Source organism: Ovis aries, chromosome 7, assembly GCF_016772045.2.
Source record: "Ovis aries strain OAR_USU_Benz2616 breed Rambouillet chromosome 7, ARS-UI_Ramb_v3.0, whole genome shotgun sequence".
Taxonomy (NCBI): domain Eukaryota; kingdom Metazoa; phylum Chordata; class Mammalia; order Artiodactyla; family Bovidae; genus Ovis; species Ovis aries.
The window spans coordinates 20,979,259-20,984,745 of record NC_056060.1 but is presented as its reverse complement, the minus strand read 5'-3'; the positions used below and the strand labels follow the sequence as shown (position 1 = coordinate 20,984,745).

At 40.8% G+C, this 5,487-nt stretch overlaps 1 pseudogene; it reads left to right on the top strand.

Annotated features, from left to right (window-relative positions):
• The first annotated feature begins 4,417 nt into the window (after window positions 1–4,417).
• On the top strand, window positions 4,418–5,487 carry LOC101121426 (voltage-dependent anion-selective channel protein 3-like; annotated as a pseudogene).

Here is a 5,487-nt window from a genome sequence, read left to right as displayed (position 1 = left end):
ACATAGTTCCACACCATGAATAACTTGGTAGCCATCCAGGAATTGAAGGTTTGTCAATCCCTGCCCTCTCAGCCTTTCTCTTCCCAAACCATGTGTTTCAGTAAATCAGGGTTGATCTAGCAAATCCCAATCCAGATTTCAACTGCAAAATTAACCAACTGTGAAGTTGGGGGAATAACTCATAAAACCACCCTCACTCCTGACACCGATTGCAATTTTGGAGAGCCTCAAATTTCAATATTTCACTAGAAGAATTCAAAGGACTCGCTAGAAGCTGTTATACTCACAGTTTTATTACAGGAAGGGGACACAGATTAAAATCAGCCGAGGGGAGAGACACACAGGGCAGAGGCCAGGAAAAGTGCCCCATGTGGTTTCTTCTCCCCACAGAAGGAAGACAGCATCACTTCCCTGGCACAGACCGATGACGGTACATGCAGAGTACTGCCAACCAGAGAATCTCAAATAAGCCTTGGTATGGAGAGTCCTCACTGGGACCCCATCGTGTAGGCATGGTTGAGTGAGACATGTCTGATCTCAGTTTCCAGCCCCTTAGAAGGTCACAATGTTACCATTCCACTGGCCCAAGGCTCTCATGCAAACAAAGACACTCCATCAGGCATAACATTCCAGAGATTAGAAATTACCTCCCAGAAGCTAGGTGCAAAGACCAGACATCATTTTTGGACAATGGTTAAATTTAAACTCGTGGTTAAATTGCTCACCATCTAACAAGTCTCAGGTGTGTTAGTCACTCAGTTGTGTCCGACTCTTTGCAACCCCATGGACTATAGCCCTCCAGGCTCTTCTGTCCATGGAATTATCCAGGCAAGAATATAGGAGTGGTTAGCCATTCTCTTCTCCAGGGGATCTTCCCAACCCAGGGATCGAATCTGGGTCTCCTGCATTCCAGGCAGATTCTTTACTATCTGAGCCATCAGGGAAGCCCAAACAAGTCTAAATCTTACTGAAAATGTCCAGGAAGAACAATCTTGACAAGTACAAATTTTGCAGTATTTCTTTCCTTTCCAAATAAGCATATAGCTGGGTGAAGGATCATGTGTCTAAATTTGGATTTTCTACATATCTTGAGAACTTGACTTTGAGGAAAGAGGAAGAACTTTGTGAACTGAATGAAGTAAATCACATGAGATTCACTAGTCTGCCCTAGAAAGTTCTGGACTTATGTGAGAGAAGAGTATCCTACCACTCACTGAAAAGCAACAAACATTCTGCTGAATTTTCAACTTCTTAATGTGCAAGCAAGCTTTCTCCTGTTTAATGAGCATCAAGAACAAGGACAGATAACAACTCATTTCAGGTGAAAATGAAATCCCTGTACACTTATCACAAGTTTGACCCAGAATTGAGTATCTGTGCAGTGAAAAAGCAAGCACAGGTTTTAAATGAAAAATGTAGACTTTATTCTTTCTTTTAGCTTCAAAAATAATATTTTCTATGCACATGCTGCTGCTGCTAAGTCGCTACAGTCGTGTCTGACTCTGTGCGACCCCATGGATGGCAGCCCATCAGGCTCGGCCGTCCCTGGGATTCTCCAGGCAAGAATACTGGAGTGGGTTGCCATTTCCTTCTCCAATGGATGCATGTTAAGTCACTTCAGTTGTGCCCGATTCTGTGCAATCCTATGGACAGCAGCTCACCAGGCTCCTCTGTCCACCAGATTCTCCAGGCAAGAATACTGGAGTGGGTTGCCATTTCCTTCTCCATTATATGCACATATACGTGTACAAAAGATATCAAGAAATTTGCGTGTGTGCATAATAACTTTGTAATTGCTAAACTTTTATTTGAGCCTGATCATGTCAGTTAGTGAGAACATTTTTCAGTCTTAATAAAATAGTGTCTTAGGGTATTTTTATTCATATTGTTTTGGCTTGTGATTAATTGTTTTACTATTTAAAATTGTAAAATGTTTTTATATTATAAATAATATTAATTAAAATAATTTTACTTCCCTTGTTTAAATTAAATCTATCTAATTGACCTTTCAAAATTTGAATCCCTACTTTGGTTTAAGTCAGGTATTAACAGAAATGTATTGTGCTTGCCTTAAGAGTTTTTTAAATTTATGAGAAGGAAAGAAAGAGATTAATTTCAAGTAAGGTTACTTAATCTTTAGCTACCTGATTCTATTCAAGGCAAACTTGCCAAAAAAAAAAACAAAAACCTTTCTGGCTTTAAATATAGATAATTATGCTTGCATATATTAAATACCATGTACCATATTCAGATGGTAAAGCATCTGTCTACAATGCGGGAGACCCGGGTTCGATCCCTGGGTCGGGAAGATCCCCTGGGGAAGGAAATGGCAACCCACTCCAGTACTATTGCCTGGAAAATCCCATGGACAGAGGAGCCTGGGAGGCTACAGTCCACGGGGTCGCAAAGAGTCGGGCACGACTGAGCGACTTCACTTTCACTTTCACCATATCTCATTAGTATTTCTTACAGTATGACTGGATGATAAAGCTTTTAGACCTACTTGACCAGTGTCAGGGGGCATTCAGCTTTAAGGGATCCAATATGTTTTCTTCCTTTGTGCACCATTTTTCAAGGACTCTCTGTTCCTTATCAGTTTCTGGAAAACAGGAATGAGCAGAGCTGCACCAGTTCTCAGGAAAGAGAACTGGGAAAGAGCATCATGGGAAGGAGCACCTGCTTGGATTCCCTTCAGTGCTTCCTTTCAGTGACCTTTTACTTAAGGGACTATCCATTTTGTTGCAACTGGTGGAATTTCATTCTTTTCAATGGCTGAGTGATCATTTTATTGAAGATATATAAGCATGCATTTCTGCAAATAAAGTACCCTTGTTTCACTCAAGACTTGTGTCCCGTGCGTCCTTCTTCTCGTTGACTCCAGTCCCCAGGTCCCAGTCTATGAAGACCGTGACAGGCTAAGATTTTTTTTTTTAATCAAGTAGGATTTTTTTTTTTAAGGGGAAAACCAAAGTCTCCTTGTGTGTACTTGTTGTTCAGTTGCTAAGTTGTGTCTGTCTCTTTGCAACCCCATGGGCTGCAGCATGCCAGGCTTCCCTATCCTTCACCATCTCCTGCAGCTTGCTTAAACTCATGTCCATTGTGTCAACGATGCCATCCAACCATCTCATCCTCTGTCACCCCCTTCTTCTCTTGCCCTCAATCTTTCCCAGCAGCAGGGTCTTTTCCAATGAAAATGTGTGCACTACTGACTTGTAATAGAGTAAGTATCCTTTGTGGGGAGGGGAAATCACACAAAAAGAGTAGGGTAATAAATTGGCTATAGTAAACAGATCCACAAAAAGCATCATTCTCTACTCAAAAGAACATGACTATTAATATTGGATTATTACATCTGTAACTTACTATCATAGCAGGGAACCATCACTTGTGCTGTAACAGTGTTTATGCTGGAATTACTCGAGACCTTCCCTTAAAAGATATTTCAAGCATTCCTTGAAGATAGGAAGATTGGGAATGGCCTCCCTAAGCTCCTGCTACCAGTGTGTCAGTATGACAGGTTTCCATGCCCTCTGACTGGCTCACTGTCTAAGTGCTAAGTGCTCTGAGGAGCAAAATTCCCCTGACAGCCAAGCCCAGGGCCCATTACAATCTAATTTTTGTTCAACTTGAGCACCAATACCCACTTGGACATCAGCTTTACTGCAAGATTGAAACATGGCTGCTCATCTCTGTATATTCTCATGAGTTCCTCAGTCAAAAATTATAGAAGTGCTATTAAATAAGGTAAATATACTAAATGCTGACACAAAAAATTTCCAGAACACCTTATAACATGAAAAAAGCCAAGTTACAAAGTGGTATATGGTGTGAAGCACATTTATGTAAATATACCAAGTTATATAGTTACATGAGTTCCTGGCTGATTATATGTTCAGAGACGTAGAGGTGAAGCTAAAGATAAATTTAGTGGCAGAGAGAGAATCGAAGGGAAAAAAAATTGCCCCATCAAGAACCATGGAAAATAAAGCAATTATAGGAAAAATAAAATGTTAGATGTAGCAAATGGGATGAGAACTATTAAATAAAAATTATAGTATATGCACATATATATTATGATTATCTGTGTAAGTATAGACATAATTATATATTTATACATAATTTTATATGATATTCCTAGGAGTCAATATCATATCATTGAATATGGTATTCCTATATCTGCCTGAAGATGGGGAAAACTGGTTCTTTCTTGGGGCAGGAAAACGGAGTTATACCTTCATGACCTGAATCATATTATTATTTGTTCTGAATAAAATAATCAAAAAGATAATCAAATACTTGCAAGAGTAGGTTCTAATGCCAATTACCTGTCACTGATGTAAATCACTTTTCCCCTCAAAAGCATAGGTGGGGCTTCAGTGGTGTCCTGGAGGAGTGAACAGGCCTTCCAGTTGGCGATATGTGTAACACACCGACTTACTGTGACCTAGGAAAGGCTGCCAAAGATGTCTTCAACAAAGCATATGGCTTTGGCATGGTCAAAATAGACCTGAGAACCAAATCATGGAGTGGAATTTTTTACTTCTGGTCATGCTTACACTGATACAGGGAAAGCATCAGGCAACCTAGAGACCAAATACAAGATCTGTAACTATGGACTGACCTTCACCCAGAAGTGGAACACAAACAATACTCTTGGGACAGAAATCTCTCGGGAGAATAAGTTGGCTGAAGGGTTGAAATTGACTCTTGATACCATGTTTGTACCGAACACAGAAAGAAGGGTGGGAAATTGAAGGCCTCATATAAACCAGATAGTTTCAGTCTTGGCAGTAATGCTGATATAGATTTTTCTGGACCAACCATCTATGGCTAGGCTGTGTTGGCCTTTGAAGGTTGACTTGCTGGCTATCAGATGAGTTTTGACACAGACAAATGCAAACTGTCACAGAATAATTTCACCCTGGGTTACAAGGCTGCAGACTTCCAGCTGCACACTCATGTGAATGATGGCGCTGAGTTTGGAGGGTCGATCTACCAGAAGGTGAATGAGAAGACTGAAATGTCAATACACCTCGCGTGGACAGCCACTAGTAAGAACACCCGCTTCGGCATTGCTGCTAAGTACAAGCTGAACTGTAGAACGTCTCTCTGTGCTAAAGTAAACAATGCCAGCCTGATTGGACTGGGTTACACTCAGACCCTTTGACCAGGAGTGAAACTGACCCTGTCAACTCTAATCGATGGAAAGAAATTCAATGCAGGAGGGCACAAGTTCGGGCTTGGATTTGAACTTGAAGTTTAATGTGGCTTTGAATAAAGCATCAGCTTTGTCCCTGGAGGTGAAGAGAAATGAACCCACTATGTTTTGGCCTTAAAATTCTTCTGTGAAATTCAAAAGTGTGAACTTCTTATTCTTCCAAAGAATTGTAATCCTCCCCACACTGAAGCTTAGGTACCAAGTCCATCCTAACGGAGGTGCTTGAAGGCATGCCCGGAAGTTGTCACATTCATGCCACATTTCAGTTC